At 37.1% G+C, this 18,431-nt stretch overlaps 20 non-coding genes across 20 annotated transcripts; all 20 read right to left on the bottom strand.

The window, feature by feature from the left end:
• Positions 1-704: 704 nt before the first annotated feature.
• trnag-gcc (transfer RNA glycine (anticodon GCC)) lies at positions 705-776 on the bottom strand. The gene has a single exon. It is a non-coding gene; the product is annotated as a tRNA-Gly (tRNA).
• Positions 777-1,556: 780 nt separating this feature from the next.
• Positions 1,557-1,627, bottom strand: trnag-gcc (transfer RNA glycine (anticodon GCC)). The gene has a single exon. It is a non-coding gene; the product is annotated as a tRNA-Gly (tRNA).
• A 781-nt stretch (positions 1,628-2,408) lies between these two features.
• On the bottom strand, positions 2,409-2,480 carry trnag-gcc (transfer RNA glycine (anticodon GCC)). Its single transcript has one exon. It is a non-coding gene; the product is annotated as a tRNA-Gly (tRNA).
• A 1,632-nt stretch (positions 2,481-4,112) lies between these two features.
• trnag-gcc (transfer RNA glycine (anticodon GCC)) lies at positions 4,113-4,183 on the bottom strand. The gene has a single exon. It is a non-coding gene; the product is annotated as a tRNA-Gly (tRNA).
• Positions 4,184-4,964: 781 nt separating this feature from the next.
• On the bottom strand, positions 4,965-5,035 carry trnag-gcc (transfer RNA glycine (anticodon GCC)). Its single transcript has one exon. It is a non-coding gene; the product is annotated as a tRNA-Gly (tRNA).
• A 780-nt stretch (positions 5,036-5,815) lies between these two features.
• On the bottom strand, positions 5,816-5,886 carry trnag-gcc (transfer RNA glycine (anticodon GCC)). Its single transcript has one exon. It is a non-coding gene; the product is annotated as a tRNA-Gly (tRNA).
• A 780-nt stretch (positions 5,887-6,666) lies between these two features.
• Positions 6,667-6,737, bottom strand: trnag-gcc (transfer RNA glycine (anticodon GCC)). Its single transcript has one exon. It is a non-coding gene; the product is annotated as a tRNA-Gly (tRNA).
• A 781-nt stretch (positions 6,738-7,518) lies between these two features.
• trnag-gcc (transfer RNA glycine (anticodon GCC)) lies at positions 7,519-7,589 on the bottom strand. The gene has a single exon. It is a non-coding gene; the product is annotated as a tRNA-Gly (tRNA).
• A 780-nt stretch (positions 7,590-8,369) lies between these two features.
• trnag-gcc (transfer RNA glycine (anticodon GCC)) lies at positions 8,370-8,440 on the bottom strand. The gene has a single exon. It is a non-coding gene; the product is annotated as a tRNA-Gly (tRNA).
• A 780-nt stretch (positions 8,441-9,220) lies between these two features.
• On the bottom strand, positions 9,221-9,291 carry trnag-gcc (transfer RNA glycine (anticodon GCC)). The gene has a single exon. It is a non-coding gene; the product is annotated as a tRNA-Gly (tRNA).
• Positions 9,292-10,072: 781 nt separating this feature from the next.
• On the bottom strand, positions 10,073-10,143 carry trnag-gcc (transfer RNA glycine (anticodon GCC)). The gene has a single exon. It is a non-coding gene; the product is annotated as a tRNA-Gly (tRNA).
• A 780-nt stretch (positions 10,144-10,923) lies between these two features.
• Positions 10,924-10,994, bottom strand: trnag-gcc (transfer RNA glycine (anticodon GCC)). The gene has a single exon. It is a non-coding gene; the product is annotated as a tRNA-Gly (tRNA).
• A 780-nt stretch (positions 10,995-11,774) lies between these two features.
• trnag-gcc (transfer RNA glycine (anticodon GCC)) lies at positions 11,775-11,845 on the bottom strand. Its single transcript has one exon. It is a non-coding gene; the product is annotated as a tRNA-Gly (tRNA).
• A 781-nt stretch (positions 11,846-12,626) lies between these two features.
• Positions 12,627-12,697, bottom strand: trnag-gcc (transfer RNA glycine (anticodon GCC)). Its single transcript has one exon. It is a non-coding gene; the product is annotated as a tRNA-Gly (tRNA).
• A 780-nt stretch (positions 12,698-13,477) lies between these two features.
• trnag-gcc (transfer RNA glycine (anticodon GCC)) lies at positions 13,478-13,548 on the bottom strand. The gene has a single exon. It is a non-coding gene; the product is annotated as a tRNA-Gly (tRNA).
• Positions 13,549-14,328: 780 nt separating this feature from the next.
• Positions 14,329-14,399, bottom strand: trnag-gcc (transfer RNA glycine (anticodon GCC)). The gene has a single exon. It is a non-coding gene; the product is annotated as a tRNA-Gly (tRNA).
• A 780-nt stretch (positions 14,400-15,179) lies between these two features.
• On the bottom strand, positions 15,180-15,250 carry trnag-gcc (transfer RNA glycine (anticodon GCC)). The gene has a single exon. It is a non-coding gene; the product is annotated as a tRNA-Gly (tRNA).
• Positions 15,251-16,031: 781 nt separating this feature from the next.
• Positions 16,032-16,102, bottom strand: trnag-gcc (transfer RNA glycine (anticodon GCC)). The gene has a single exon. It is a non-coding gene; the product is annotated as a tRNA-Gly (tRNA).
• A 780-nt stretch (positions 16,103-16,882) lies between these two features.
• On the bottom strand, positions 16,883-16,953 carry trnag-gcc (transfer RNA glycine (anticodon GCC)). The gene has a single exon. It is a non-coding gene; the product is annotated as a tRNA-Gly (tRNA).
• A 780-nt stretch (positions 16,954-17,733) lies between these two features.
• On the bottom strand, positions 17,734-17,804 carry trnag-gcc (transfer RNA glycine (anticodon GCC)). Its single transcript has one exon. It is a non-coding gene; the product is annotated as a tRNA-Gly (tRNA).
• Between the last annotated feature and the right edge of the window lie 627 nt (positions 17,805-18,431).

The raw sequence follows: 18,431 nt of genomic DNA, 5'->3' as shown, positions 1-18,431 counted from the left end.
CTAATGCTTGAAAAAAAGCATTTTTTTTTACCCTTTTTTTTCCGTTCGATTACTGGAAACTATGATGACTTTATCATACATACTGAACCACCATTGCTTGAAAAGAAGCATTTTTATTAATTTTCTGTTAATATACTGGAAACTATGATGGATTTATCGTACATACACTACGCTTTTAATAATGAATGCCAATGAAAAAGACATTTTCAGTGCTTTGGATCTAATCCTTATTGTCACACTTCCTGCCTTCATCTTCACAATATGTCAAAGATCAGACCAATAATGAGTATTACTGAATCCTGTCTGTCATCGAGCTTGGCATGATTCCATTCCCAAGTGATTTGTAATTTTAGGGGTTACACAAAGAAGAGGTGTCTTCATCACCAACAGGAAGAAACCATTTTGCAAGAACTTGAGAAAACTCTTCCATGACCGATGTTTGCTATGAATGATATTGTTCATCAGAAGGAGGGCTCTCAGCACTGACAGACTTGCATCACAGTAACCTATAAATCATTTTCTTACCCAACCAAAATTTCAGACGGGCCATAAGTGGAATCTTTTCCACATGCATAGAAAAACAATTACACAAACACTAAGAAAAATTGAAACGTCAAGAAAGCCAAAAGGCATTTTTAGAGCGAAGGTTCTGAAAGGTGACGGAAAGGCTTTAAACAACTACCAAAACAAAAGGAGTCATTGAATGCATTGGCCGGGAATCAGACCCCGGGTCTCCCGCGTGGCAGGCGAGAATTCTCCCACTGAACCACCAATGCATGAAAATAAGCATTTTGTGCAATTTTCCGTTGCCATTCTGGAAACTATGATGGCTTTGTCATGCATAATTAAACACTAATGCTTGAAAAAAAGCATTTTTTTTTACCCTTTTTTTTCCGTTCGATTACTGGAAACTATGATGACTTTATCATACATACTGAACCACCATTGCTTGAAAAGAAGCATTTTTATTAATTTTCTGTTAATATACTGGAAACTATGATGGATTTATCGTACATACACTAAGCTTTTAATAATGAATGCCAATGAAAAAGACATTTTCAGTGCTTTGGATCTAATCCTTATTGTCACACTTCCTGCCTTCATCTTCACAATATGTCAAAGATCAGACCAATAATGAGTATTACTGAATCCTGTCTGTCATCGAGCTTGGCATGATTCCATTCCCAAGTGATTTGTAATTTTAGGGGTTACACAAAGAAGAGGTGTCTTCATCACCAACAGGAAGAAACCATTTTGCAAGAACTTGAGAAAACTCTTCCATGACCGATGTTTGCTATGAATGATATTGTTCATCAGAAGGAGGGCTCTCAGCACTGACAGACTTGCATCACAGTAACCTATAAATCATTTTCTTACCCAACCAAAATTTCAGACGGGCCATAAGTGGAATCTTTTCCACATGCATAGAAAAACAATTACACAAACACTAAGAAAAATTGAAACGTCAAGAAAGCCAAAAGGCATTTTTAGAGTGAAGGTTCTGAAAGGTGACGGAAAGGCTTTAAACAACTACCAAAACAAAAGGAGTCATTGAATGCATTGGCCGGGAACCGGACCCGGGTCTCCCGCGTGGCAGGCAAGAATTCTACCACTGAACCACCAATGCATTAAAATAAGCATTTTGTGCAATTTTCCGTTGCCATTCTGGAAACTATGATGGCTTTGTCATGCATAATTAAACACTAATGCTTGAAAAAAAGCATTTTTTTTTTACCCTTTTTTTTCCGTTCGAATACTGGAAACTATGATGACTTTATCATACATACTGAACCACCATTGCTTGAAAAGAAGCATTTTTATTAATTTTCTGTTAATATACTGGAAACTATGATGGATTTATCGTACATACACTACGCTTTTAATAATGAATGCCAATGAAAAAGACATTTTCAGTGCTTTGGATCTAATCCTTATTGTCACACTTCCTGCCTTCATCTTCACAATATGTCAAAGATCAGACCAATAATGAGTATTACTGAATCCTGTCTGTCATCGAGCTTGGCATGATTCCATTCCCAAGTGATTTGTAATTTTAGGGGTTACACAAAGAAGAGGTGTCTTCATCACCAACAGGAAGAAACCATTTTGCAAGAACTTGAGAAAACTCTTCCATGACCGATGTTTGCTATGAATGATATTGTTCATCAGAAGGAGGGCTCTCAGCACTGACAGACTTGCATCACAGTAACCTATAAATCATTTTCTTACCCAACCAAAATTTCAGACGGGCCATAAGTGGAATCTTTTCCACATGCATAGAAAAACAATTACACAAACACTAAGAAAAATTGAAACGTCAAGAAAGCCAAAAGGCATTTTTAGAGCGAAGGTTCTGAAAGGTGACGGAAAGGCTTTAAACAACTACCAAAACAAAAGGAGTCATTGAATGCATTGGCCGGGAATCAGACCCCGGGTCTCCCGCGTGGCAGGCGAGAATTCTCCCACTGAACCACCAATGCATGAAAATAAGCATTTTGTGCAATTTTCCGTTGCCATTCTGGAAACTATGATGGCTTTGTCATGCATAATTAAACACTAATGCTTGAAAAAAAGCATTTTTTTTTACCCTTTTTTTTCCGTTCGAATACTGGAAACTATGATGACTTTATCATACATACTGAACCACCATTGCTTGAAAAGAAGCATTTTTATTAATTTTCTGTTAATATACTGGAAACTATGATGGATTTATCGTACATACACTACGCTTTTAATAATGAATGCCAATGAAAAAGACATTTTCAGTACTTTGGATCTAATCCTTATTGTCACACTTCCTGCCTACATCTTCACAATATGTCAAAGATCAGACCAATAATGAGTATTACTGAATCCTGTCTGTCATCGAGCTTGGCATGATTCCATTCCCAAGTAATTTGTAATTTTAGGGGTTACACAAAGAAGAGGTGTCTTCATCACCAACAGGAAGAAACCATTTTGCAAGAACTTGAGAAAACTCTTCCATGACCGATGTTTGCTATGAATGATATTGTGCATCAGAAGGAGGACTCTCAGCAGTGAGAGACTTGTATCACATTAACCTATAAATCATTTTATTACCCAACCAAAATTTCAGATGGGCCATAAGTGGAATCTTTTCCATATGCATAGAAAAACAATTACACAAACACTAAGAAAAATTGAAACGTCAAGAAAGCCAAAAGGCATTTTTAGAGTGAAGGTTCTGAAAGGTGACGGAAAGGCTTTAAACAACTACCAAAACAAAAGGAGTCATTGAATGCATTGGCCGGGAATCAGACCCCGGGTCTCCCGCGTGGCAGGCGAGAATTGTACCACTGAACGACCAATGCATGAAAATAAGCATTTTGTGCAATTTTCCGTTGCCATTCTGGAAACTATGATGGCTTTGTCATGCATAATTAAACACTAATGCTTGAAAAAAAGCATTTTTTTTTACCCTTTTTTTTCCGTTCGAATACTGGAAACTATGATGACTTTATCATACATACTGAACCACCATTGCTTGAAAAGAAGCATTTTTATTAATTTTCTGTTAATATACTGGAAACTATGATGGATTTATCGTACATACACTACGCTTTTAATAATGAATGCCAATGAAAAAGACATTTTCAGTACTTTGGATCTATTCCTTATTGTCACACTTCCTGCCTACATCTTCACAATATGTCAAAGATCAGACCAATAATGAGTATTACTGAATCCTGTCTGTCATCGAGCTTGGCATGATTCCATTCCCAAGTAATTTGTCATTTTAGGGGTTACACAAAGAAGAGGTGTCTTCATCACCAACAGGAAGAAACCATTTTGCAAGAACTTGAGAAAACTCTTCCATGACCGATGTTTGCTATGAATGATATTGTGCATCAGAAGGAGGGCTCTCAGCACTGAGAGACTTGCATCACAGTAACCTATAAATCATTTTATTACCCAACCAAAATTTCAGATGGGCCATAAGTGGAATCTTTTCCATATGCATAGAAAAACAATTAGACAAACACTAAGAAAAATTGAAACGTCAAGAAAGCCAAAAGGCATTTTTAGAGTGAAGGTTCTGAAAGGTGACGGAAAGGCTTTAAACAACTACCAAAACAAAAGAAGCCATTAAATGCATTGGCCGGGAATCGGACGCGGGTCTCACGCGTGGCAGGCGAGAATTCTACCACTGAACCACCAATGCATGAAAACAAGCATTTTGTGCAATTTTCCGTTGCCATTCTGGAAACTATGATGGCTTTGTCATGCATAATTAAACACTAATGCTTGAAAAAAAGCATTTTTTTTTTACCCTTTTTTTTCCGTTCGAATACTGGAAACTATGATGACTTTATCATACATACTGAACCACCATTGCTTGAAAAGAAGCATTTTTATTAATTTTCTGTTAATATACTGGAAACTATGATGGATTTATCATACATACACTACGCTTTTAATAATGAATGCCAATGAAAAAGACATTTTCAGTGCTTTGGATCTAATCCTTATTGTCACACTTCCTGCCTTCATCTTCACAATATTTCAAAGATCAGACCAATAATGAGTATTACTGAATCCTGTCTGTCATCGAGCTTGGCACGATTCCATTCCCAAGTGATTTGTAATTTTAGGGGTTACACAAAGAAGAGGTGTATTCATCACCAACAGGAAGAAACCATTTTGCAAGAACTTGAGAAAACTCTTCCATGACCGATGTTTGCTATGAATGATATTGTGCATCAGAAGGAGGACTCTCAGCAGTGAGAGACTTGTATCACATTAACCTATAAATCATTTTATTACCCAACCAAAATTTCAGATGGGCCATAAGTGGAATCTTTTCCATATGCATAGAAAAACAATTACACAAACACTAAGAAAAATTGAAACGTCAAGAAAGCCAAAAGGCATTTTTAGAGTGAAGGTTCTGAAAGGTGACGGAAAGGCTTTAAACAACTACCAAAACAAAAGGAGTCATTGAATGCATTGGCCGGGAATCGGACCCGGGCCTCCCGCGTGGCAGGCGAGAATTCTACCACTGAACCACCAATGCATGAAAACAAGCATTTTGTGCAATTTTCCGTTGCCATTCTGGAAACTATGATGGCTTTGTCATGCATAATTAAACACTAATGCTTGAAAAAAAGCATTTTTTTTTACCCTTTTTTTTCCGTTCGAATACTGGAAACTATGATGACTTTATCATACATACTGAACCACCATTGCTTGAAAAGAAGCATTTATATTAATTTTCTGTTAATATGCTGGAAACTATGATGGATTTATCGTACATACACTACGCTTTTAATAATGAATGCCAATGAAAAAGACATTTTCAGTGCTTTGGATCTAATACTTATTGTCACACTTCTTGCCTTCATCTTCACAATATGTCAAAGATCAGACCAATAATGAGTATTACTGAATCCTGTCTGTCATCGAGCTTGGCACGATTCCATTCCCTAGTGCTTTGTAATTTTAGGGGTTACACAAAGAAGAGGTGTCTTCATCACCAACAGGAAGAAACCATTTTGCAAGAACTTGAGAAAACTCTTCCATGACCGATGTTTGCTATGAATGATATTGTTCATCAGAAGGAGGGCTCTCAGCACTGACAGACTTGCATCACAGTAACCTATAAATCATTTTCTTACCCAACCAAAATTTCAGACGGGCCATAAGTGGAATCTTTTCCATATGCATAGAAAAACAATTACACAAACACTAAGAAAAATTGAAACGTCAAGAAAGCCAAAAGGCATTTTTAGAGTGAAGGTTCTGAAAGGTGACGGAAAGGCTTTAAACAACTACCAAAACAAAAGAAGCCATTGAATGCATTGGCCGGGAATCGGACCCGGGTCTCCCGCATGGCAGGCAAGAATTCTACCACTGAACCACCAATGCATGAAAACAAGCATTTTGTGCAATTTTCCGTTGCCATTCTGGAAACTATGATGGCTTTGTCATGCATAATTAAACACTAATGCTTGAAAAAAAGCATTTTTTTTTACCCTTTTTTTTCCGTTCGAATACTGGAAACTATGATGACTTTATCATACATACTGAACCACCATTGCTTGAAAAGAAGCATTTTTATTAATTTTCTGTTAATATACTGGAAACTATGATGGATTTATCGTACATACACTACGCTTTTAATAATGAATGCCAATGAAAAAGACATTTTCAGTACTTTGGATCTAATCCTTATTGTCACACTTCCTGCCTACATCTTCACAATATGTCAAAGATCAGACCAATAACGAGTATTACTGAATCCTGTCTGTCATCGAGCTTGGCATGATTCCATTCCCAAGTAATTTGTAATTTTAGGGGTTACACAAAGAAGAGGTGTCTTCATCACCAACAGGAAGAAACCATTTTGCAAGAACTTGAGAAAACTCTTCCATGACCGATGTTTGCTATGAATGATATTGTGCATCAGAAGGAGGGCTCTCAGCACTGAGAGACTTGCATCACAGTAACCTATAAATCATTTTCTTACCCAACCAAAATTTCAGATGGGCCGTAAGTGGAATCTTTTCCATATGCATAGAAAAACAATTAGACAAACATTAAGAAAAATTGAAACGTCAAGAAAGCCAAAAGGCATTTTTAGAGTGAAGGTTCTGAATGGTGACGGAAAGGCTTTAAACAACTACCAAAACAAAAGAAGCCATTAAATGCATTGGCCGGGAATCGGACGCGGGTCTCACGCGTGGCAGGCGAGAATTCTACCACTGAACCACCAATGCATGAAAACAAGCATTTTGTGCAATTTTCCGTTGCCATTCTGGAAACTATGATGGCTTTGTCATGCATAATTAAACACTAATGCTTGAAAAAAAGCATTTTTTTTTTACCCTTTTTTTTCCGTTCGAATACTGGAAACTATGATGACTTTATCATACATACTGAACCACCATTGCTTGAAAAGAAGCATTTTTATTAATTTTCTGTTAATATACTGGAAACTATGATGGATTTATCGTACATACACTACGCTTTTAATAATGAATGCCAATGAAAAAGACATTTTCAGTGCTTTGGATCTAATCCTTATTGTCACACTTCCTGCCTTCATCTTCACAATATGTCAAAGATCAGACCAATAATGAGTATTACTGAATCCTGTCTGTCATCGAGCTTGGCACGATTCCATTCCCAAGTGATTTGTAATTTTAGGGGTTACACAAAGAAGAGGTGTATTCATCACCAACAGGAAGAAACCATTTTGCAAGAACTTGAGAAAACTCTTCCATGACCGATGTTTGCTATGAATGATATTGTGCATCAGAAGGAGGACTCTCAGCAGTGAGAGACTTGTATCACATTAACCTATAAATCATTTTATTACCCAACCAAAATTTCAGATGGGCCATAAGTGGAATCTTTTCCATATGCATAGAAAAACAATTACACAAACACTAAGAAAAATTGGAACGTCAAGAAAGCCAAAAGGCATTTTTAGAGTGAAGGTTCTGAAAGGTGACGGAAAGGCTTTAAACAACTACCAAAACAAAAGGAGTCATTGAATGCATTGGCCGGGAATCGGACCCAGGCCTCCTGCGTGGCAGGCGAGAATTCTACCACTGAACCACCAATGCATGAAAACAAGCATTTTGTGCAATTTTCCGTTGCCATTCTGGAAACTATGATGGCTTTGTCATGCATAATTAAACACTAATGCTTGAAAAAAAGCATTTTTTTTTACCCTTTTTTTTCCGTTCGAATACTGGAAACTATGATGACTTTATCATACATACTGAACCACCATTGCTTGAAAAGAAGCATTTATATTAATTTTCTGTTAATATGCTGGAAACTATGATGGATTTATCGTACATACACTACGCTTTTAATAATGAATGCCAATGAAAAAGACATTTTCAGTGCTTTGGATCTAATACTTATTGTCACACTTCTTGCCTTCATCTTCACAATATGTCAAAGATCAGACCAATAATGAGTATTACTGAATCCTGTCTGTCATCGAGCTTGGCACGATTCCATTCCCTAGTGCTTTGTAATTTTAGGGGTTACACAAAGAAGAGGTGTCTTCATCACCAACAGGAAGAAACCATTTTGCAAGAACTTGAGAAAACTCTTCCATGACCGATGTTTGCTATGAATGATATTGTTCATCAGAAGGAGGGCTCTCAGCACTGACAGACTTGCATCACAGTAACCTATAAATCATTTTCTTACCCAACCAAAATTTCAGACGGGCCATAAGTGGAATCTTTTCCATATGCATAGAAAAACAATTACACAAACACTAAGAAAAATTGAAACGTCAAGAAAGCCAAAAGGCATTTTTAGAGTGAAGGTTCTGAAAGGTGACGGAAAGGCTTTAAACAACTACCAAAACAAAAGAAGCCATTGAATGCATTGGCCGGGAATCGGACCCGGGTCTCCCGCATGGCAGGCGAGAATTCTACCACTGAACCACCAATGCATGAAAACAAGCATTTTGTGCAATTTTCCGTTGCCATTCTGGAAACTATGATGGCTTTGTCATGCATAATTAAACACTAATGCTTGAAAAAAAGCATTTTTTTTTACCCTTTTTTTTCCGTTCGAATACTGGAAACTATGATGACTTTATCATACATACTGAACCACCATTGCTTGAAAAGAAGCATTTTTATTAATTTTCTGTTAATATACTGGAAACTATGATGGATTTATCGTACATACACTACGCTTTTAATAATGAATGCCAATGAAAAAGACATTTTCAGTACTTTGGATCTAATCCTTATTGTCACACTTCCTGCCTACATCTTCACAATATGTCAAAGATCAGACCAATAACGAGTATTACTGAATCCTGTCTGTCATCGAGCTTGGCATGATTCCATTCCCAAGTAATTTGTAATTTTAGGGGTTACACAAAGAAGAGGTGTCTTCATCACCAACAGGAAGAAACCATTTTGCAAGAACTTGAGAAAACTCTTCCATGACCGATGTTTGCTATGAATGATATTGTGCATCAGAAGGAGGGCTCTCAGCACTGAGAGACTTGCATCACAGTAACCTATAAATCATTTTCTTACCCAACCAAAATTTCAGATGGGCCGTAAGTGGAATCTTTTCCATATGCATAGAAAAACAATTAGACAAACATTAAGAAAAATTGAAACGTCAAGAAAGCCAAAAGGCATTTTTAGAGTGAAGGTTCTGAATGGTGACGGAAAGGCTTTAAACAACTACCAAAACAAAAGAAGCCATTAAATGCATTGGCCGGGAATCGGACCCGGGTCTCCCGCGTGGCAGGCGAGAATTCTACCACTGAACCACCAATGCATGAAAACAAGCATTTTGTGCAATTTTCCGTTGCCATTCTGGAAACTATGATGGCTTTGTCATGCATAATTAAACACTAATGCTTGAAAAAAAGCATTTTTTTTTTACCCTTTTTTTTCCGTTCGAATACTGGAAACTATGATGACTTTATCATACATACTGAACCACCATTGCTTGAAAAGAAGCATTTTTATTAATTTTCTGTTAATATACTGGAAACTATGATGGATTTATCGTACATACACTACGCTTTTAATAATGAATGCCAATGAAAAAGACATTTTCAGTGCTTTGGATCTAATCCTTATTGTCACACTTCCTGCCTTCATCTTCACAATATGTCAAAGATCAGACCAATAATGAGTATTACTGAATCCTGTCTGTCATCGAGCTTGGCACGATTCCATTCCCAAGTGATTTGTAATTTTAGGGGTTACACAAAGAAGAGGTGTATTCATCACCAACAGGAAGAAACCATTTTGCAAGAACTTGAGAAAACTCTTCCATGACCGATGTTTGCTATGAATGATATTGTGCATCAGAAGGAGGACTCTCAGCAGTGAGAGACTTGTATCACATTAACCTATAAATCATTTTATTACCCAACCAAAATTTCAGATGGGCCATAAGTGGAATCTTTTCCATATGCATAGAAAAACAATTACACAAACACTAAGAAAAATTGAAACGTCAAGAAAGCCAAAAGGCATTTTTAGAGTGAAGGTTCTGAAAGGTGACGGAAAGGCTTTAAACAACTACCAAAACAAAAGGAGTCATTGAATGCATTGGCCGGGAATCGGACCCGGGCCTCCCGCGTGGCAGGCGAGAATTCTACCACTGAACCACCAATGCATGAAAACAAGCATTTTGTGCAATTTTCCGTTGCCATTCTGGAAACTATGATGGCTTTGTCATGCATAATTAAACACTAATGCTTGAAAAAAAGCATTTTTTTTTACCCTTTTTTTTCCGTTCGAATACTGGAAACTATGATGACTTTATCATACATACTGAACCACCATTGCTTGAAAAGAAGCATTTATATTAATTTTCTGTTAATATGCTGGAAACTATGATGGATTTATCGTACATACACTACGCTTTTAATAATGAATGCCAATGAAAAAGACATTTTCAGTGCTTTGGATCTAATACTTATTGTCACACTTCTTGCCTTCATCTTCACAATATGTCAAAGATCAGACCAATAATGAGTATTACTGAATCCTGTCTGTCATCGAGCTTGGCACGATTCCATTCCCTAGTGCTTTGTAATTTTAGGGGTTACACAAAGAAGAGGTGTCTTCATCACCAACAGGAAGAAACCATTTTGCAAGAACTTGAGAAAACTCTTCCATGACCGATGTTTGCTATGAATGATATTGTTCATCAGAAGGAGGGCTCTCAGCACTGACAGACTTGCATCACAGTAACCTATAAATCATTTTCTTACCCAACCAAAATTTCAGACGGGCCATAAGTGGAATCTTTTCCATATGCATAGAAAAACAATTACACAAACACTAAGAAAAATTGAAACGTCAAGAAAGCCAAAAGGCATTTTTAGAGTGAAGGTTCTGAAAGGTGACGGAAAGGCTTTAAACAACTACCAAAACAAAAGAAGCCATTGAATGCATTGGCCGGGAATCGGACCCGGGTCTCCCGCATGGCAGGCGAGAATTCTACCACTGAACCACCAATGCATGAAAACAAGCATTTTGTGCAATTTTCCGTTGCCATTCTGGAAACTATGATGGCTTTGTCATGCATAATTAAACACTAATGCTTGAAAAAAAGCATTTTTTTTTACCCTTTTTTTTCCGTTCGAATACTGGAAACTATGATGACTTTATCATACATACTGAACCACCATTGCTTGAAAAGAAGCATTTTTATTAATTTTCTGTTAATATACTGGAAACTATGATGGATTTATCGTACATACACTACGCTTTTAATAATGAATGCCAATGAAAAAGACATTTTCAGTACTTTGGATCTAATCCTTATTGTCACACTTCCTGCCTACATCTTCACAATATGTCAAAGATCAGACCAATAACGAGTATTACTGAATCCTGTCTGTCATCGAGCTTGGCATGATTCCATTCCCAAGTAATTTGTAATTTTAGGGGTTACACAAAGAAGAGGTGTCTTCATCACCAACAGGAAGAAACCATTTTGCAAGAACTTGAGAAAACTCTTCCATGACCGATGTTTGCTATGAATGATATTGTGCATCAGAAGGAGGGCTCTCAGCACTGAGAGACTTGCATCACAGTAACCTATAAATCATTTTCTTACCCAACCAAAATTTCAGATGGGCCGTAAGTGGAATCTTTTCCATATGCATAGAAAAACAATTAGACAAACATTAAGAAAAATTGAAACGTCAAGAAAGCCAAAAGGCATTTTTAGAGTGAAGGTTCTGAATGGTGACGGAAAGGCTTTAAACAACTACCAAAACAAAAGAAGCCATTAAATGCATTGGCCGGGAATCGGACGCGGGTCTCACGCGTGGCAGGCGAGAATTCTACCACTGAACCACCAATGCATGAAAACAAGCATTTTGTGCAATTTTCCGTTGCCATTCTGGAAACTATGATGGCTTTGTCATGCATAATTAAACACTAATGCTTGAAAAAAAGCATTTTTTTTTTACCCTTTTTTTTCCGTTCGAATACTGGAAACTATGATGACTTTATCATACATACTGAACCACCATTGCTTGAAAAGAAGCATTTTTATTAATTTTCTGTTAATATACTGGAAACTATGATGGATTTATCGTACATACACTACGCTTTTAATAATGAATGCCAATGAAAAAGACATTTTCAGTGCTTTGGATCTAATCCTTATTGTCACACTTCCTGCCTTCATCTTCACAATATGTCAAAGATCAGACCAATAATGAGTATTACTGAATCCTGTCTGTCATCGAGCTTGGCATGATTCCATTCCCAAGTGATTTGTAATTTTAGGGGTTACACAAAGAAGAGGTGTCTTCATCACCAACAGGAAGAAACCATTTTGCAAGAACTTGAGAAAACTCTTCCATGACCGATGTTTGCTATGAATGATATTGTTCATCAGAAGGAGCGCTCTCAGCACTGACAGACTTGCATCACAGTAACCTATAAATCATTTTCTTACCCAACCAAAATTTCAGACGGGCCATAAGTGGAATCTTTTCCATATGCATAGAAAAACAATTACACAAACACTAAGAAAAATTGAAACGTCAAGAAAGCCAAAAGGCATTTTTAGAGTGAAGGTTCTGAAAGGTGACGGAAAGGCTTTAAACAACTACCAAAACAAAAGAAGCCATTGAATGCATTGGCCGGGAATCGGACCCGGGTCTCCCGCGTGGCAGGCGAGAATTCTACCACTGAACCACCAATGCATGAAAACAAGCATTTTGTGCAATTTTCCGTTGCCATTCTGGAAACTATGATGGCTTTGTCATGCATAATTAAACACTAATGCTTGAAAAAAAGCATTTTTTTTTACCCTTTTTTTTCCGTTCGATTACTGGAAACTATGATGACTTTATCATACATACTGAACCACCATTGCTTGAAAAGAAGCATTTTTATTAATTTTCTGTTAATATACTGGAAACTATGATGGATTTATCGTACATACACTACGCTTTTAATAATGAATGCCAATGAAAAAGACATTTTCAGTACTTTGGATCTAATCCTTATTGTCACACTTCCTGCCTACATCTTCACAATATGTCAAAGATCAGACCAATAATGAGTATTACTGAATCCTGTCTGTCATCGAGCTTGACACGATTCCATTCCCAAGTAATTTGTAATTTTAGGGGTTACACAAAGAAGAGGTGTCTTCATCACCAACAGGAAGAAACCATTTTGTAAGAACTTGAGAAAACTCTTCCATGACCGATGTTTGCTATGAATGATATTGTGCATCAGAAGGAGAGCTCTCAGCACTGAGAGACTTGCATCACAGTAACCTATAAATCATTTTCTTACCCAACCAAAATTTCAGATGGGCCATAAGTGGAATCTTTTCCATATGCATAGAAAAACAATTACACAAACACTAAGAAAAATTGGAACGTCAAGAAAGCCAAAAGGCATTTTTAGAGTGAAGGTTCTGAAAGGTGACGGAAAGGCTTTAAACAACTACCAAAACAAAAGGAGTCATTGAATGCATTGGCCGGGAATCGGACCCAGGCCTCCTGCGTGGCAGGCGAGAATTCTACCACTGAACCACCAATGCATGAAAACAAGCATTTTGTGCAATTTTCCGTTGCCATTCTGGAAACTATGATGGCTTTGTCATGCATAATTAAACACTAATGCTTGAAAAAAAGCATTTTTTTTTACCCTTTTTTTTCCGTTCGAATACTGGAAACTATGATGACTTTATCATACATACTGAACCACCATTGCTTGAAAAGAAGCATTTATATTAATTTTCTGTTAATATGCTGGAAACTATGATGGATTTATCGTACATACACTACGCTTTTAATAATGAATGCCAATGAAAAAGACATTTTCAGTGCTTTGGATCTAATACTTATTGTCACACTTCTTGCCTTCATCTTCACAATATGTCAAAGATCAGACCAATAATGAGTATTACTGAATCCTGTCTGTCATCGAGCTTGGCACGATTCCATTCCCTAGTGCTTTGTAATTTTAGGGGTTACACAAAGAAGAGGTGTCTTCATCACCAACAGGAAGAAACCATTTTGCAAGAACTTGAGAAAACTCTTCCATGACCGATGTTTGCTATGAATGATATTGTTCATCAGAAGGAGGGCTCTCAGCACTGACAGACTTGCATCACAGTAACCTATAAATCATTTTCTTACCCAACCAAAATTTCAGACGGGCCATAAGTGGAATCTTTTCCATATGCATAGAAAAACAATTACACAAACACTAAGAAAAATTGAAACGTCAAGAAAGCCAAAAGGCATTTTTAGAGTGAAGGTTCTGAAAGGTGACGGAAAGGCTTTAAACAACTACCAAAACAAAAGAAGCCATTGAATGCATTGGCCGGGAATCGGACCCGGGTCTCCCGCATGGCAGGCGAGAATTCTACCACTGAACCACCAATGCATGAAAACAAGCATTTTGTGCAATTTTCCGTTGCCATTCTGGAAACTATGATGGCTTTGTCATGCATAATTAAACACTAATGCTTGAAAAAAAGCATTTTTTTTTACCCTTTTTTTTCCGTTCGAATACTGGAAACTATGATGACTTTATCATACATACTGAACCACCATTGCTTGAAAAGAAGCATTTTTATTAATTTTCTGTTAATATACTGGAAACTATGATGGATTTATCGTACATACACTACGCTTTTAATAATGAATGCCAATGAAAAAGACATTTTCAGTACTTTGGATCTAATCCTTATTGTCACACTTCCTGCCTACATCTTCACAATATGTCAAAGATCAGACCAATAACGAGTATTACTGAATCCTGTCTGTCATCGAGCTTGGCATGATTCCATTCCCAAGTAATTTGTAATTTTAGGGGTTACACAAAGAAGAGGTGTCTTCATCACCAACAGGAAGAAACCATTTTGCAAGAACTTGAGAAAACTCTTCCATGACCGATGTTTGCTATGAATGATATTGTGCATCAGAAGGAGGGCTCTCAGCACTGAGAGACTTGCATCACAGTAACCTATAAATCATTTTCTTACCCAACCAAAATTTCAGATGGGCCGTAAGTGGAATCTTTTCCATATGCATAGAAAAACAATTAGACAAACATTAAGAAAAATTGAAACGTCAAGAAAGCCAAAAGGCATTTTTAGAGTGAAGGTTCTGAATGGTGACGGAAAGGCTTTAAACAACTACCAAAACAAAAGAAGCCATTAAATGCATTGGCCGGGAATCGGACCCGGGTCTCCCGCGTGGCAGGCGAGAATTCTACCACTGAACCACCAATGCATGAAAACAAGCATTTTGTGCAATTTTCCGTTGCCATTCTGGAAACTATGATGGCTTTGTCATGCATAATTAAACACTAATGCTTGAAAAAAAGCATTTTTTTTTTACCCTTTTTTTTCCGTTCGAATACTGGAAACTATGATGACTTTATCATACATACTGAACCACCATTGCTTGAAAAGAAGCATTTTTATTAATTTTCTGTTAATATACTGGAAACTATGATGGATTTATCGTACATACACTACGCTTTTAATAATGAATGCCAATGAAAAAGACATTTTCAGTGCTTTGGATCTAATCCTTATTGTCACACTTCCTGCCTTCATCTTCACAATATGTCAAAGATCAGACCAATAATGAGTATTACTGAATCCTGTCTGTCATCGAGCTTGGCACGATTCCATTCCCAAGTGATTTGTAATTTTAGGGGTTACACAAAGAAGAGGTGTATTCATCACCAACAGGAAGAAACCATTTTGCAAGAACTTGAGAAAACTCTTCCATGACCGATGTTTGCTATGAATGATATTGTGCATCAGAAGGAGGACTCTCAGCAGTGAGAGACTTGTATCACATTAACCTATAAATCATTTTATTACCCAACCAAAATTTCAGATGGGCCATAAGTGGAATCTTTTCCATATGCATAGAAAAACAATTACACAAACACTAAGAAAAATTGAAACGTCAAGAAAGCCAAAAGGCATTTTTAGAGTGAAGGTTCTGAAAGGTGACGGAAAGGCTTTAAACAACTACCAAAACAAAAGGAGTCATTGAATGCATTGGCCGGGAATCGGACCCGGGCCTCCCGTGTGGCAGGCGAGAATTCTACCACTGAACCACCAATGCATGAAAACAAGCATTTTGTGCAATTTTCCGTTGCCATTCTGGAAACTATGATGGCTTTGTCATGCATAATTAAACACTAATGCTTGAAAAAAAGCATTTTTTTTTACCCTTTTTTTTCCGTTCGAATACTGGAAACTATGATGACTTTATCATACATACTGAACCACCATTGCTTGAAAAGAAGCATTTATATTAATTTTCTGTTAATATGCTGGAAACTATGATGGATTTATCGTACATACACTACGCTTTTAATAATGAATGCCAATGAAAAAGACATTTTCAGTGCTTTGGATCTAATACTTATTGTCACACTTCTTGCCTTCATCTTCACAATATGTCAAAGATCAGACCAATAATGAGTATTACTGAATCCTGTCTGTCATCGAGCTTGGCACGATTCCATTCCCTAGTGCTTTGTAATTTTAGGGGTTACACAAAGAAGAGGTGTCTTCATCACCAACAGGAAGAAACCATTTTGCAAGAACTTGAGAAAACTCTTCCATGACCGATGTTTGCTATGAATGATATTGTTCATCAGAAGGAGGGCTCTCAGCACTGACAGACTTGCATCACAGTAACCTATAAATCATTTTCTTACCCAACCAAAATTTCAGACGGGCCATAAGTGGAATCTTTTCCATATGCATAGAAAAACAATTACACAAACACTAAGAAAAATTGAAACGTCAAGAAAGCCAAAAGGCATTTTTAGAGTGAAGGTTCTGAAAGGTGACGGAAAGGCTTTAAACAACTACCAAAACAAAAGAAGCCATTGAATGCATTGGCCGGGAATCGGACCCGGGTCTCCCGCATGGCAGGCGAGAATTCTACCACTGAACCACCAATGCATGAAAACAAGCATTTTGTGCAATTTTCCGTTGCCATTCTGGAAACTATGATGGCTTTGTCATGCATAATTAAACACTAATGCTTGAAAAAAAGCATTTTTTTTTACCCTTTTTTTTCCGTTCGAATACTGGAAACTATGATGACTTTATCATACATACTGAACCACCATTGCTTGAAAAGAAGCATTTTTATTAATTTTCTGTTAATATACTGGAAACTATGATGGATTTATCGTACATACACTACGCTTTTAATAATGAATGCCAATGAAAAAGACATTTTCAGTACTTTGGATCTAATCCTTATTGTCACACTTCCTGCCTACATCTTCACAATATGTCAAAGATCAGACCAATAACGAGTATTACTGAATCCTGTCTGTCATCGAGCTTGGCATGATTCCATTCCCAAGTAATTTGTAATTTTAGGGGTTACACAAAGAAGAGGTGTCTTCATCACCAACAGGAAGAAACCATTTTGCAAGAACTTGAGAAAACTCTTCCATGACCGATGTTTGCTATGAATGATATTGTGCATCAGAAGGAGGGCTCTCAGCACTGAGAGACTTGCATCACAGTAACCTATAAATCATTTTCTTACCCAACCAAAATTTCAGATGGGCCGTAAGTGGAATCTTTTCCATATGCATAGAAAAACAATTAGACAAACATTAAGAAAAATTGAAACGTCAAGAAAGCCAAAAGGCATTTTTAGAGTGAAGGTTCTGAATGGTGACGGAAAGGCTTTAAACAACTACCAAAACAAAAGAAGCCATTAAATGCATTGGCCGGGAATCGGACGCGGGTCTCACGCGTGGCAGGCGAGAATTCTACCACTGAACCACCAATGCATGAAAACAAGCATTTTGTGCAATTTTCCGTTGCCATTCTGGAAACTATGATGGCTTTGTCATGCATAATTAAACACTAATGCTTGAAAAAAAGCATTTTTTTTTTACCCTTTTTTTTCCGTTCGAATACTGGAAACTATGATGACTTTATCATACATACTGAACCACCATTGCTTGAAAAGAAGCATTTTTATTAATTTTCTGTTAATATACTGGAAACTATGATGGATTTATCGTACATACACTACGCTTTTAATAATGAATGCCAATGAAAAAGACATTTTCAGTGCTTTGGATCTAATCCTTATTGTCACACTTCCTGCCTTCATCTTCACAATATGTCAAAGATCAGACCAATAATGAGTATTACTGAATCCTGTCTGTCATCGAGCTTGGCATGATTCCATTCCCAAGTGATTTGTAATTTTAGGGGTTACACAAAGAAGAGGTGTCTTCATCACCAACAGGAAGAAACCATTTTGCAAGAACTTGAGAAAACTCTTCCATGACCGATGTTTGCTATGAATGATATTGTTCATCAGAAGGAGCGCTCTCAGCACTGACAGACTTGCATCACAGTAACCTATAAATCATTTTCTTACCCAACCAAAATTTCAGACGGGCCAT

The sequence above is a fragment of the Electrophorus electricus genome, chromosome 11 (genome assembly GCF_041902795.1).
Source record: "Electrophorus electricus isolate QZ-2024a chromosome 11, ASM4190279v1, whole genome shotgun sequence".
Taxonomy (NCBI): Eukaryota; Metazoa; Chordata; class Actinopteri; order Gymnotiformes; family Gymnotidae; genus Electrophorus; species Electrophorus electricus.
This window is presented reverse-complemented; position numbering and strand designations above follow the sequence as displayed.